Raw genomic sequence first — 16,456 nt, forward strand, 5'->3', positions numbered from 1 at the left:
AGTGGTGGAGGCTCTCGGACCCCAAATCCCTGCTCTTTCCACACACCATGCTACCACCAGTGCATTCTACCTTAATATAACATAGTTGAAAATATAAAAGCTAAGTTTTATGATACATCACTCAGTTCTGTTTTCCAGCTCATTGGAAACATCCTCCCATGTCTGGTGAGTGACTGAAGAATTTGCACTTTCCATGCAATTCCTATAGTCTCCTGAAGATGATGAGTAAACACAGCAACATTTAAAAATAGTTGTGGGGCACAACTCTTGGTTTCAGCTCAGGTCATGATCTCACAGTTCATGAGATCGAGCTGCACATTGGGCTCTGAGTGCTTGGGATTCTCTCCCTATTTCTCTGCGCCTCCCCCACAAAATAAATAAATAAACTTAAAAATAGTTGTCATTGTGTGTAAGTACATAAATGCATAAGTAAAATGAAAAGTAAAGACATAAAAAGATAGAACCGGTCTAAGGTGTGTGCAGGCATTCACATACTGATACAAAGATTGACCACACAAAGTGGAGAGCAAACCAATCCTCCCCACCCCAGACCCCAAAAATGTATTTTATTAGCAAAACTAGGTAAAGTTTTAAAAAAGTCTTCCCCAATGGGTTAAATGCCCCTATTATAACCTCTCACAACACCCAGCAGCTTAGCCCTTATCATAGTTGCAAATTTTGTATTTGTGGAACTATTTGCTTAATGTCTGCTCCTTCTGTAGATTATATTTTTTTCCCTTCTGCACCATCCCTAGTCCCTAGCACATAACAGATACTCAACAATCATTTCTTAAGTGAAGAACAACGGAAGGATTGAATAAATTGTGTACTCCTGCTGTTCATTTCATACAATTTGTATCATAGAGGACTTAGGTCCATATAACCAAGCCCAGCTGATAAACCCATATCCCTCTTCCATATCAGTTGCCTTTCCTGGTCCTTGCTCTGAAACCTGCTCCTTGTCATAGCCCGGAAAGCCCGGAACCAGCGTCAAGTCCCATTACCAAAATGAAGGGCTTGGAGCAATTACTCTGATTTATCCTATATGGGAAAGTGCTAAGGTACATGTGTATGTGCCTGTGTCTGCGTGTGCACATCTGTGGGGGTACACACACGCGCATGTACACACAAAGGTGAACTCTCAGGGCAGGGAGGATAACACGGCTGGCTTTTCTTTACTGGTTACATGTTAATTCCTACCTCTCAAATGGGAACAGTGGTCACCTGAGGGTAAGAATCTTGATTGTCAATCTTTGTAACCCTGGCTCTATGTATGAGGCTGACACATTGTGAGATCTCAGCAAAAGAAATCGTTTGAAGTAGGTCCCTGAAGGGAGTGTCCAGAAAAGAAGCCCCAAATTATTCAGTTGGGGTAGGCATGCATCCTTCTCACAAACTTCAAACCGAAAAAAAAAAAAAAATCTTTGGCACCTCCATAGGGAGGTCTCATCCTAGGACCTCTAGTTGCTCTCTCTCATATCTCCTGCCACACCCACCAAGAGCTTATAAGTCTGGCAGGAGAAATGGAAGTGCCAACCATTTGCCAAAGTCTGCATTCAGCCCATGCTCCTCTCCTTCCACTCCTGCCATGCCTTGCTGGCAAGGGACTGTCGGATACCAGATTCATTGGTCTGAAAAGCCTTATGTTCAGCAGTAAGGAAATGTATCTGCTCAGCCAAAATCCATGTGAATACTGACGTTTTAATCTTAATTGTTAGTTAATTCTCTTCAAACATGAATTCACTAATGCTTTTGGCAAAAGCCTGTGGTTTGTGCTAATTCAGTTGAATTCATTGAGCAATATACTGAGTTCCTACTATGTGCATGTAACACAGGAGACAAAAAAATAGATTAGTGTCTACTTTCAAGGAGATCTAATAGGGAAGACAGATGTGTATGCAAATAACTACCACACAGCTACTTGTCCTCTCGGAGTTCTAGACTTTGATAACACACAAGTTGTGTCTTGTGTCTTTTTTCCCATGAAAATGTCTTACTACTGGGCCCACTAGCAGTTCTAAAATGTCTATATAGAAAAGATTTAGGGACAAGAATTTGGAAAGAGAGGAGCGCTTGAAGCTGCATGAGCTATAGCTATGTATGTAAAACTAGAAAAGTCAGTTGTGCGCCTCAAAGACTAAGAAGGCATGTTGGAGGCTTGGTGTGAGGATGGGATGGCCCTGAGCACCACTGGATAAACTTTCTTTCCTGGTAACCATCACAATCTATAATTACCTTGTTTACATTTTCTTGATGATCTGTCTTCCTTACTAGAATATAATCTCATGTAAGCAGCCAAGACGTGTCTGCCTTCTTTACTGCTGCATCTTCAGTGGCTTCTTGCACAACATAGGCTCTGGATGAGTATTTTTGAAAAAATGTGTGATGAACATCAGAGAATACTGAGCTCATCAGAAAAAAAAAACATGCGTACTGGTCTCACACTTGTCTAAGCCTAACTCTATGAAGAGAAATAGATATAGATCTTCTCGTTGGGGCAAAATGGCATTCTGAAGAAGGAGTATCACTGCTTTGCCCGAGGTAAGTATTTCGGGACGTGTCATTTCTGATGGACAATAGGGTGGTAATGGCTGCACCTCCATCTCGTACTTAAATGCCTTTGAATGAAAAGCACACAGTAAAGAAGAACTAGGAACAGCATCACCAAAGGACCTGTTTAGATGTCAAGTTACTACCATTGGAAAAACACCCTAATCAGTCATGCTCACCTTCTCGAGAAGTAGCCCGTGGTGCTCCTGGCCTCACCACTCCATCCAAAGGCTTACTTGTCAGTGTGCTTATATCTGCCTTTTCTTCAATATATAAAAACCCTGAAGAAGAAAAAGTCCCTGCTGAGACCACTTGTTTTGCAGCCTGGGAAAGACTCAAGAGAATTGTTCACCTATTAATGACAGAGTTTTTCATGCTCATTAAATCCCATTGTTTCATATACGACCTTGTGCATGGTATATTCCCTTTCCAATGTTCTTGATCTCTCTTGATCTTAAAGGCACAGAACAGCGATTTCTCTATTTCCTATCATGAGAACTCAAAGGGATATCTACCTCTGGAAATTAACTATGCAGTTTTACAGGAAGTGATAATGAGAACAAAAAACACTTCTTTTCTCCAAGTTGGATCTCCATCAAAATAGTTGGAAAGCTTAAAACTGAATAGCAAATCATTTCTAAAAAGAAAAAAAAAGCAATTGGGTAATGATAGTTAATTCCTCTCTTATACTAATTATTTACATATGGGTTGCTCATTAAAAGTCTGTATTCAGGCTAGAACTTTATGCTAGAGGAAAGAGGCAGCAGATTAAAAAACTCTTTAGTCCAGAGAAAAATGCTCCTTTCCACATGAAGACAGAAGCCTGAATCCCAGGTAGCCACTGTATTTATAAATGCCAATGATTACAAGGTGAGAGTGGGTGGCTTTGTTCGTTAAATCAGAGAATTGTGGAGAGGATCTTATACATTGCCTAGTAAAAGGTAAGCTCATTAAATTGTTGTTCCATTATCCACTATCCAAATCCATCCCAAACAGAGAAAAAAAATCAAAAATATGATGATGGTTTTGGTGTCATCTTTGAAAATAAAAGGCAGAAAAGCTAGAGTGGTCCATATCTACCTGGAGTATATGTTGATCTAGTATATAACTATGTTATACCTGTGCTTGTCTTGGGCTACACTCTTCCATTAGAGATCCATTCCCAGTCCATCATCATTGGCCAAGGCCAAGGAAGGGGATGGATGGTGGTCATATTTTTTCACTCAGAGGCGGTGCCCCAGCAAAATCATGTGGTACTAAAGAAGACACTTCAGCCAACTTCCAATCCATTGCCTAATTTTACTCCTTATCTAAACTATTTCCCTCATCGAAGTCATCTCAGACTATAAATTACTGTTACCATGTTTATTTATATTTACTTGTTGATCATCTATCTGACCATGCCATTAAAAAGTAATCACCATATGTGCAAAGACCTTGTCAGTCCACTAGAACCTAGAGATAATTGCCCATTTCCTATTTCTGCCAATCCTTCATTCCTAAGACTTTGAAAATGGATAATGGAAATTTCCCTGACTGCTCTGTCAATGTCATTTTAATTCCTTTACATGCAGTGTTTTGTTTTTTTTTTTTTTTTTTTTTTTACTCATCAGCAGAAAACTTTACTTCTTACCACACATGGAACCTTCGACTCTCCATGCCCTAACTGGTTGCAGCAAACAGAAAAATTCTCAAATGAGTGGGAAGTCAAGAGGACAGGAAGTCTGTTGTAGGGACATAAAGAGGGCTCATGAGATCTGGAAAAATTGCAGAGCCAGGTCTATTTATCTGAGAGAGAGAGAGAGAGAGAGAGAGAGAGAAAGAAAGAGAGAGAGAGAGAGCAGGGGAAGGGCAAAGAGAGAGAGAGACACAGAATCCAAAGCAGGTACCAGGCTCTAAGATGTTAGCACAGAGCCTGACGCAGGGTTCAAACTCATGAACTGTGAGATCATGACCTGAGCTGAAGTTGGAGGCTTAATCGACTGAGCCATCCAGGCGCCCCGGAGAGCCAAGTTATGAAAGCTCAGGAAACACAGAAAAACAGGCAGCCACAGAGAGTCTGTCTCACGGTGTTGCCTTCCTCTTTGCTCCACTGTCTTACCCGAGCTTGAATTTGTATATAACTTCCAAAGCCACATCTAACTCTGCCTTCCTCTCCATGTCTTTAAATTTGGGTACCTACTGATAACTGACAATTGCACCTCCATGTTCAATCATGGACTTGCAGAGAAAGAGATTAGATTGGCTCAATCTAGCTGTTCTTAGAGGTGTGCCAAGACATGTCACCAACGTGCCTATCTGGAGCCACACTCCTCCATCAGAGGTCCATCCTTGATTTATCACTATTGGCCAAAGTAAGCAGGGAAGGAAAGAGATCAAGGTCACATGGGAAACAGGGACGGCAGAAGGGTAGAGCCACAGAAAAAGGGGCACCGGGCAGGCAGTGCAGAAACGGGCCAGGGCACTCTCAAATTCTTATTAGCCATGGTGCTATTTATAAGTATCTTAGAACATATTCCCTGTAGCTAAAATAACACAATTCACTCCTGTCTTCCATCTACATATAAAAACATAATGATCAAGAAAAAAATGGATACACCTTTCACAACAAGTTATGTAGCATATGTGCTAGTATATTTCTCTTTTTGCCATGAGTACTTGAGAACAGTAAATATGTTGCTTGTACTGATGCTAACGATGATGATGGTGGTGATGATAACTGATCACATGATACTTATTATAGGTCAAGCATGCTCTAAGCTCTTTATACCTATTAAATAATTTCTCACAAAATCCCTATGACGTGGGCATGATTATTAATCCAATGTTGAGATGAAGAAACTTAAACACAGAGAGCTAAGCTACCACGCAGCTAAAAAATGGTGGGGCCAGATTTGAATATGGCTCACTTAAAAAAAAAAAAAAAAAGAAGCAACTGGTAACATAAAGTGCCATTTGATTCTAAATACCCTTTTGATATGAGATGCTTCACTAATGCTATGTTTTGATGACAGCTAATAATAAGTCCCAACTTTGTGCCTTGCCGAAGAATAGCTTATCTGCAGCTTTATTGTTTTCCTTGCATTTGCAGGTTTGTTATTCAGAATCCAAATGGGGTCCCACTACTAAAATACAGAGTCTCCACAAGAATTCTCTTCTTCCAGCTCTTATACAGTCGTGACTTAGGGGGAAAAGACGCCAGCTGTCAACCACTGGCTCTCCACGCTGCAAGGAGAGTCATACTGACCAGTCTCACCTCAAGAGATTTCCCTAGTCTGCCCTCCTCACTTCCATTTTCAGAGATTTTTTATTTCACCCTCTTGATAAACAAAAACAGATTTCTGGGGGAAAAAATAGCATAACAACTTTATTTTTTTCCCCAGAAAGCCACTTTCACAGCAGATGGAACTCAGCATGCTATCGCCCAAATCTTCAGCAGACCTGAAATACGAAGAGTCCCTTATACTGAGGGCCATGCATCGTCCCATTCTGCGTCTCTTTAACTGACATCTTGAACCAGTGTACCCTTCCTTAATCTGGCCCCATTATCAGCCTAATAATACCTCTCGATATTCATAAATGCCTAGCAAGACTTTCAGCTATTTTGTACGGAGAAGAAATATCCAGCTAAATTGAGAAGATTACCACATCACCACATACATCAGTGACAGGCTCTGTGCTATTACAGTTGATTTTTGTTGACAGTTGGCTGTAGGCAGTTGTGTTTCAAATGCCTTTTTTCACTGGGAAATTAAACAAAATCCCATGCAAAATGCAGCCCTCCAGTTCAAAAACTGTAAATCCCAAATTAGCATTTCATACTTTAAAAGGTAGCACAGCACAATTTTCCATTGAAAGGTCTGTACAGTTGACACAAATGGGTGCTTCAGACATGACACTAATGCTGCTGGTGCCTTTTAAGAAAGCCACCTTTTCAGATATTATTTTTCCTCTCTCAATAATCTGCATATACTCCAGTTCTTGCCTATAAAAGAATAAAAGGGAGGAGGGAGAGAAGAATCTGACTTACTGCTTTAGATAAATTATGTTCCCAGAAATTTCTAAACAATAGGTTAAATTTAAATGGAATTGGTCAATTAAACCTTCTTAAAAATAATAAAGGAAACCTAGACATCAAGAGGTTAAAAGTCACTTCTTCCCCCAAACATTATGAAGAAAAAAGGTACTTTTGTAAGTGAGAAATACGTCCGCATCTAGAACATTTCTGATATAGGAGCCTCTCAACTTTACTTTGAAACAGGTTAGAGCCCAATTTAACAAAATTTTAACATGTGGTGGGGGGGGGGGCGCGCGCAAAGTCATAGGACTGACATTGAATAGGGCCATTTGATTCTTAAGACTGGAAATCTATTTTCCTTCTTACCCAGGAGACACTTCAGAGTGAAAGAGTTTTAAACCATGCTGTTCCTTCATCCAAAACAATTGCTATTTAACTGGAAAATCAAAAAGAAAGAAAGAAAGAAAGAAAGAAAGAAAGAAAGAAAGAAAGAAAGAAAGAAAGAAAGAAAGAAAGAAAGAAAGAAAGAAAGAAAGAAAGAAAGAAAGAAAGAAAGAAAAAAGAAAGAAAGAAAAGAAAAAAGAAAAGAAAAGAAAAGAAAAGAAAAGAAAAGAAAAGAAAAGAAAAGAGAGAGACAATAGTTGTCAGTTGGCTATCCAGGACACAAATAGATTTAGAGAAAGAAATGTAATGTTTATTTCTGGACTGTGGCACAAGCATAAAATACCAGTCGGGCAATTTCATGCCAATCCTTTTGCAAACATCTCACCAAACAGCTCTTGACTCTTAGCCGTATAAAGTCAAATGTCCAGTAGTCAGAACTACTGCACTAAAGCCAAATGAAGATAAGTAGTCTTGGCCCTGTCCCTTGACCACTCTCAAAATTTGAATGGAACAAATTCCTGCACTCCTAAAAATAAGAGTTTATATCTCATAACTTTACATGATGAAAGGGAAACAACCTCACTCACTTCTGAAAGGTGAGCACATAAAAAACAAATATCAGACCCCCCAAGTAGTTTAGTGATGGCTAAAAGCATAAGATCGAGTTCATGTGAAGAATGGAAAAGTTCCTTCATCATAGCTTCTGCATATCCTGAACTTCCTCTTGGGTGTTTCTGGTTTTAATGACCCAGATGCAAACTTCATTCCTATTTCGTAGTTCTTTGTTACCCATGTTCTAAAGGAAACTAACTACCTGGCCTATGACTTCTGATAATCCTTGCTTCCACAAAGATTTAGTGCTCATCACATCTGAAGATTAAATAAATGCCTCGGCTCTGCCTTCTCCTTCAATCCAGCCATATAGTTTGTCTCCCTAGAAAGAAAGTCAACTCTAAGAAGGTGGGCTCAATAAAAGACAGTCATGCAAACTAATCTATGCTGACAGAAAGCAAATCTGTGGTTGCCTTGGGCTGAGATGGAATGGGAAGTGAATGCAAAGAGACATGAGGGATCTTTTGGAGGTAGCTGGAAATGCCCTGCTCCTTGGTTGTGGTGGTGGCTACATGGAGTTACGTGGGTACAGTTTATTATACATACAGTATACTTCGATCCAGTTGATTCAAAAAGAAAAAAGCAATCAAGACAGAGATGTCCTACTCCCATGAGACAGAATTTTTATACGGAAGCATAGTGGGACACTTAAGAAGAAACCCCATAACAATTTCATAACAAGGAAAATCTAAACACTGTGCAGTTTGTATTCTTAACCGAAGACTAAGCAAAGCCTAAATTATGTTCCTGCCTGGGTGAGAACAAGAAGTGTCCTGATAAAATGGAGATAAGTAATTCCATAATTACATGAGAAAATAACTCTGGATTTGTTACTGTGAGGTCAATTTCCAAACAGGAAAACAAAAATACTTTGTTTGAAAAGAAAAAAAAAATCCCTACTCTTCTAGGGAATTATTAAGAGTTGTACTTTTTATTTTAGTTTAGGATGAAGGCATCCCAAAGTTCCAGAAAAACTCATCTTCTTTGCTTATTTCTCAAAGACACAGATATCTGTGTGCAATGCTGGAAATTATCATTTGCAGGACAGAGGTTGTGCTCTTGAACAAAAATTCAACATCCCAAAGACAATACAGATGGTTCAGTGGAGGATAGTTCTTCTCCACTATTAGTCAACAATGGCTTGCGGAGCAGAAGAGATGTGGTGGGATATAGGAGGGTGCTACTTCAAGAAACTGGTGTTACAAGAAAATTCTAAATTATAAAATAAATTATAAATAATTTTTCCCTTTCAAAAGGATTCAGTATACTACAAAACTGGTCTTAGACCAAAACTATGCCTTAAATATAAATCTTCTTCAGTCTACTTAAACTACTATCTAATTCTGAATTGTTTAGAGAAAACTTTTCAGCAATTTTTCAGTATAAAGTGAGATATGTGTTTGACTATGAACAGGTATTAATGCAGCCCCTAAAATGCATAACATAACTTTATTTTTAAAAATCAGCAGATATCACATAACTGCTCCAGTTTTGGCCTCTGTGACACTCTTAATGAGGCAGGCAATGGGAAATGAAGATTGCCCCATTTTTGAATGGAAAGTTAAATGCAGAGAGCTCAAGTGATTTTCCTGGAGTTACTCATCAAATTAGTAGAAATGGCCCAATAACTGATTTCTTGCTTCCAAATATAGTACTGTTTCACTAGATAAATACTTCTTCCTCCTGCAGTTATATTTGAAAAATATCACATTGCACATTGTCTTTTCTTTTCAAAGAGCTTCTCATATATTATCCATTTACTAATTTATTCACTCAGTAAAGAAACATTTACTAAGAATCTACTAAATGCTAGTCCCCCAAATGAATAGCACATGACTCCTATCTTTTAGGAGTCTTAGATTGTAGCTGGGGTAAAAGACACATACACTCTTTTTAACCCAAGAGCAGCGTCCAATGATATAGCTTAGGCATAAGGTACTAACGTAACCTAGAGAAGACTTAGTTAAGCCAGACTGAGGTTGGGAGGAGACATTAGAGAAGAATTCTTGGAAGATGTGACATCTGAGCTAAGTCATGAAGACCTTGTTAAAGGAGAAGGAAAAAGTGGTAGAGAGGAGTGTGTGTGTGTGTGTGTGTGTGTGTGTGTGTGTGAGAGAGAGAGAGAGAGAGAGAGAGAGAGAGAGAATAATAGGATAAATGAAGATAAAACTTACCAAATCATAACATTTTAAAGGAACTTAGAAAATAGAGTATTTGCATTTGAACAAAAAAATAAATAAATAAAGCCTCAGGGTTGTGAAGCAACACACATAAGCTCTGTTAGTTGATAGCATTTAGTTATTTCTTGCTTCCACTTAGCTTTTTTCCATTATTCTTCATTGTCAATTCAGGTAAAAATAGTAATGAAATGTTTCTTATTTCATGGAAAGATGGCTGGTTATTGGTTATGCTTTGTCTTTAAAAGGTGTAAAATAGCATGTAAGAAACATAATTTTTGAAAAGATTAATTTCTAGTTGGGAGCATCACCATCCACATCATTTGCATATCACTTTTTTTTCCACATGGCTTTCTACATACTATTTTGAAATAACCCAGGGATTAGAAAGCAAAATTCCTGCCCCCATAGTGCAAATGTGAGAGGGGAGAAAGGCTAAGAGAACAAAAATGACTTGACAAAAACCACGGCAAGTGGCAGAGTGGAGACTTTGAATCCAAACTTTCTGAATTTCCACCAAGATCTTTCCACTGTAACTCAGGTACCTCTTTGAAACATGCAAAGGAGAACTTTTAATATTTTTTTGCCTTAATATATCACTGTTCATTGTTTATGACTAATTTCATATGTACATATTATTCCTTAGCTTAAAAATCAGAAGTGTTATTACTCTGAATAACGGACAGAGTTGCACGATGGTAAAGAGACTCAGATACTCAGAACTTTCAAACAGAAGTCACTAATGTTCATGTGAATGCAAAGCCACATAACCATAAGTCACAGTTAAAATATGCAAAAGGTAAAATATTTTTAGAGAACAACAGCTTTTATCCAAACTCATTCCAGACATGTATATTCAATGGCTCCCTTTTTATGACACAGTGGGGGAAAGTCCTTGGCTTATTTTGGTGCCATAAATTCGAAGAAAGAAACAATTTGCCATGTTAGTTTTCAATCACCCAGTGAAATCCAAGTTCCCTTTGACATTGATGCTATTCCCAATTCAACAATGCTAAATTTTAACTATCCTCCCTTTCAATTAGCTAGGTTTCTGTTTGCTTACTTTGTCCGTGGTTATAGCCTTCCCTCATGGACCTAAGATCACTGTTTTCCTTTCTCTTTATGCTCTGTGAGCATCAACTATCATGGGGCATGCGTGTAATTGTCATTCAGTGTGAAAAAGCCAGCTGGAGGTATCACAATCATGTCAATATACCAGTCAGCAAGAAAACCTCCAAGCTGATTGCTTTCTATTTAGATATAATATTACATGGATTGAAAACTGCTGCTCCTACCAACTTCTGAGTGCTATTATCATGTTTTCCATACTCATATACAATCAATTAAAGATATGTGTATATACAAATATTATATATTTATTTTTGTGTATATATATCAACATTACATATTTATAAATATTAAATATCTAAGTTATACCAAGGAAAATAAAACTTGTCACATCCATAGAAGATATGTGAAAGCAGAAATTATTTAATTACTATAAAAGATGGAGTCTTAGGACTCTAAGAGACTATGAGAGGTTAATTGCATCAGACCAGCTCACACTCTTTATTAACTGCAGTGAAACCCACCCAATGGAGACTGCTATTTCTTCTCAGCAGAAAACTTTCCAACCTCTCTTTACGTCTAGCTTGGTGTCATGTCTGGTGTCCCATGTCTTTCCTGGGTGTCAATGTCTTATTCAATAATCACTTAAGCTCCCTTTTGTTGCTCAAAAACAGTGAAAAATGAAAACAAAAAAAACAGTTCACTATTAGCATACAATATTCTCATGTATTCAGAGCTAGTGGCCTTATATAAGTGGAACTGAAAATGTAACAAAATGGAGAAGATTTTAGTTTCTAGATCTCCTCTAGGGAACAGAATTACATGTGGTAAGAAAAATTACTTTGCTAGCCCCTCGGATTATGGTAGAAGGAGCAGTGAATGCTCCAAGAGGCATTTTCCAGTCACAATAAATAGTTGATAAGTTGTCTTCCAAAAAGATACAATCTGGTTAAATTCAGAGGCTAGCTGTGCTGGGAGAGGGTACACATTTGTAGCCACAACTACATTGTTGAGGATGATAGAAAAGGATTGAGAAGCGCCACAATAATCCCCTTCTCTTACCTTTTGCACAGCACAGTGCTTTTGCTCTAATTAAATGTTGAACAAAGGCACCAAGTTATTATCCTCCCAAGCATGCCTACATGTCTTTGTCCAGCTACTAACTAAGTAGCTGGGAAACTGAATGACTTTGAATAAGGAACCTGAACCTTCCTTGCCTAGTCCTGAACTAAGCTCTTTACATGAATTAGTGGTTTCTAAAAAATTTTAAGCCAAAAACTCTTGATTCAAATGGAAGTTTACCATTTAAAAAAATAAAAGTAATGATGGCAAGGTCAGTGATTCTAGGTGAAGATGGGGGAGAGGGTTGGTAAAGAGACTCAAGCCTTCTGAGGTGGCCCTCCATGTAACCCCTGCTGCTCTGGGGTGATGGATTATAAACTTCCAGACTGCATGATCTAAAAGCTTACCCCAGTTCTGAAATTGTAGGATTCTCATAAATCTTTCCCAAAGGATTTTTGGTTAATTTTAGGATGGGAGTGTAATCAGCAAAACAGCAATAGACAGCTCCAGGCTCTCATTGCTCCACAGAAATATTAAAAAACAAACAAAAACTGTCAGAATCAACTCTACCAGAACTGTGAAAAACAAAATTTACAGCAACCAAGTGATTGTGGCATCAAGAAAAAGCCAACTTCAAGGTACCAGAAGAACTTTGTGGCATTTTTACCCATCCAAGCCAATCCCCTCCCCAGAATAGTGGTAATATTAAGGCAGCAGCAGTACAGATTCCAACTGTAAGACCCTGGGCTCTGGTTTGGGAGGGAGCAGAGTACAGCTTATTCACAAATTATTGTGTATGTCTGTTTTAACCAAGAGTGATCTGAAGGACTGACAAAAGGTACCCATCTGTTTCACCTAACTAGGAATTCAGAACAGAAGAGCAGTTATCACTGCTCAGAAACACTGAAAGCTAAACTCACAATACTCAGATGCTTGGGACAAAAGCAACAGTCAAAATATACAACAGGCTACCTAAAGCCTGAGAACAAATGCTGGGAAGAGTTTCTTTAGTAAATTAGAACATGTAAAAGCAGTCATGTATGCAGAGAAATTAACAGAATTAACAGAAACCATCTCTGAGGAAGTTCAAGCATTACAATTGAAGATAAATATTTAAAACAACTGTCTTAAATATACACAAGTAATTTAAGGAAAACAATGCCAAAGAACTAAAGGAAATCAGGAAAGTAATGTATAAGAAAAATGAGAATATCAATAAAGAGACAGAAATACTAAAAAGGTACCAAAAAATGATCATGCTGAAAATTATAATAGCTGAAATGAAAAATTCACTAAAGGGGTTCAACAAATATTTTAAAAGCCAGAAGAAAAAAGAATTAATAAACTTGAATATAGGACAACCGAAATTACTCACTCTGAGAAAAGAGAGGAAAAAAAAAAGTAAACAGAGACTAAGAAACTTGTGGAATACCATCAAAAAACCAACATACACGTTGTCCAAAAGGAGATGAGAGAAAAAAAGGGGTGGTGGGGGGCGGAAAGAATATTTGAAGAAATACTGGCTCAAAACTTCCCAAATTTGATGAAAGACATGAATCTATGAATCCATGGAGCTCAACAAATCCTAAATAAGAAAAACTCAAAAATATGCACACTAAGACACATTATAAACTATGAAAAGATAAAGAGAGAATCTTAAAAGTAGTGAGAGAAGCAACTCATTACATACAAGGGATCCTCAATAAGATTAACAGTAGATTTCTCATCACAAATTATGAAGGCCAGAAGACAGCAGAATGACATTCAAAGTGCTGAAATAAAAAAAACGTCAATCAAGAATTCTATATTTGGCAAAAATGTCCTTCAGAAATGGGGAATAAATTAAGACATTATCAGCTAAACAAAAGCTCAGAGAGCTCATTACCACTAGCCCTGCCATATAAGAAATACTAAAGGGAGTCCTTTAGGTTAAAATATAGGACACTAAACAGTAACTTTAAGACATATGAGAAATAGAAATCTCTGGCAAAAGTAAATACATGGGAAAATATAAAATCCAGTATTATAGTGTTTTGGTTTCTATTTGTTATTTCATATAGGAGTTAAAAGAAAAAAGCATACAAAGTAATTATAAATCTATATTAATGGGTCCACAGTGTATAAAGCTATGATTTCTGACAACATTAAGGGTGGTTGGAAAACAAAGCTATATAGAAGCAGAATTTCTGTATGCTACTGAAGATAAGTTATATAGATTTTAGCTAGATCATTATAAATTTGGGATGTTAAATACAACCTCCATGGTAACCACAAAGAAAACGTATTAAAAATATATCAAAGAAAATGAGAAGGGAACCAAAATGGTTCACTATAAAAATATCAATCAAACACAAAAGAAGACTATAATGGGGAGTATGAGGGACAAAGAAGCATAAAACAAAGATAGCATAAAGTAATTAAGTCCTTTTTTTATCAGTAATTACTTTAAATATAAATAGATTAAATTCTCCAATGAAAAGGCAGAGATTTCAGAATGATTTTTTTTGGTAATGATCCAACTATATGCTAAATACAAGAGATTCACTTTAGATGCAAAGACACAAATAGATTAAAGTGAAAGGAGAGAAAAAGATAATCCATGCAGACAGTAACCAAAAGAGAGCTGAGTAGCTATCCTAATATTGGACAAAACAGACTTCAAATAAAAAATTGTCACAAGAGACAAAAAAGGACACTGTATATTAATAAAAATGTTGACTCATGAAGAAGATATAAAAATTATAAACACACACAAAACAATAGAGCCCCCAAAATAGATGACACAAACACTGGCAGAACTGAAGGGAGAAATAAACAGTTATATAATAGTATTTGGATACTTCAATAAACACCTTTAGTAATAGATATAATTTCTAGAGAGAAGATCAACAAGAAAATAGAGAATTTAGGGGCATCTGGGTGGTTCAGATGGTTAAGCACCTGACTGTTGATCTCAGCTTAGGTCATGATCTTAGGGTTGTGAGTTCAAGCCCTGTGTGAGCTCTGCACTGGGTGGGAAGTGCACTTAAAAATAAAATAGAGAATTTAAACACTACTATAAACCAACTAGATCTGACAGACACATAGAAAACACTCCACTAAACAAAAACAGAACATTCATTTTTCTCAAGTGCACATGAAAAAGTTCCAAGACAGACCATATACTGGACCAGAAAACAAGCTTTAATGAATTTTAAAAGACTGAAATCATACAAAATCTCTTGTTACAGTTTTGTAGAAACACTGGAAAATTCACTGATATGTAGAAATTAAACAATACAGTCTTAAATAACCAATGGGTCAAAGAAGAAATCACAAAAGCAATTAGAAAATAATTAAAGACAACTGAAAACTAAAACAGTATACTATAACTTCTGAAAACTAAAACAGTATACTATAACTTATGAGATGCAGTAAAGGCAGTACTCAGGGGGAAATTTATAGCTATAAATAATTACATTTAAAAAAAGAAGAAGGATCTCAAATCAGTGACCTAACTTTACACCTTAAGGAACTAGAAAAAGAAGAGCAAAGTAAACCCAAAGCTAGGGGAAGTAAAAAAAACAAACAAAAAAACAAAAAAAAAAAACTATCAGAATAGTATAAATAAAATAGAGAATAGAAAAACAATACAGAGAATCAATGAAATTGAGAGTTGGTTCTTTCAAAGGGTTAACAAATTAATAAACTTCTAGCTAGACTGACAAAGGGAAAAAGAGAAAGAGATGTAAATAACTAACATCAGAAATGTAAGAAAGGATAAGTTGTTTTTACTGAAATAAAGAGAAATAAGAGAATACTATCAACAACGGTATTTCAACACATTCTGAAACTGTGATAAAATGCACAAATTCTAGAAACACAAATTATCTAAACTGATTCAGGAAGAAATAGAAAATTTCAACAGACCTATAATAACTAAAGAGACGGAAATAGTAAACAAATACCTCCTAACAAAGAAAGGTCCAGGATGAGATAGCTTCACTGTTGAATTCTACTAAACATTTAAAGAATTAACATAAATTCTTCTCAAACTAACTTATTCTCTGAGGCCAGCATAACTTGGATACTAACGCCAGATAAACACTTCACAAGCAAAAAAAAAAAAAAATTACACATCAATGCCTTTTATGAATATGAATTATACATCATGACTAAGTGAGATTTAGCTCAGAAATGCAAGGGTGGTTAAATATCAGAAAATCAATACAATCTACCACACTGAGACACTATGGGAGTGGGGATGTGATCATCTCAATCAACAGAAAAGGCATTTGATGCTTTTCTAACACACTTTCTGATAGTAAATTAAGTAATTAATTAATTAATTAAACACTCAGAAAACTGAAATAGAGGGAAACTTCCTCATCATGATAAAGGGCATTAATGGAAACCTACAGTTAACATCACACTTAATGGAGAAAGTCTGAAAGCTCCCCCCCTAGGATCAGGAGTAAGACAAGAACACCCACTTTTACCATGGCTAGTCAACAGTACTGGAAGTTCTAGCCAGAACAATTAGGCAAGAAAAAACAAAATAAGTTATCCGCATTAGAAAGGAAGAAGTAAAACTATCTCTGTTTGC

At 36.8% G+C, this 16,456-nt stretch overlaps 1 long non-coding RNA gene across 2 annotated transcripts in view; it reads right to left on the minus strand.

The window, feature by feature from the left end:
• Positions 1 to 329: 329 nt before the first annotated feature.
• Positions 330 to 16,456, minus strand: part of LOC111559819 — a 512,683-nt gene continuing 496,556 nt past the window's right edge. For both annotated transcript variants that reach the window (XR_002741141.2, XR_006595594.1), the window contains one exon: positions 330 to 2,831. This is a non-coding gene — a long non-coding RNA (uncharacterized LOC111559819). The remainder of the gene's footprint in view (positions 2,832 to 16,456) is intronic.

Source organism: Felis catus, chromosome A3 (assembly GCF_018350175.1).
Source record: "Felis catus isolate Fca126 chromosome A3, F.catus_Fca126_mat1.0, whole genome shotgun sequence".
NCBI classification, from domain to species: domain Eukaryota; kingdom Metazoa; phylum Chordata; class Mammalia; order Carnivora; family Felidae; genus Felis; species Felis catus.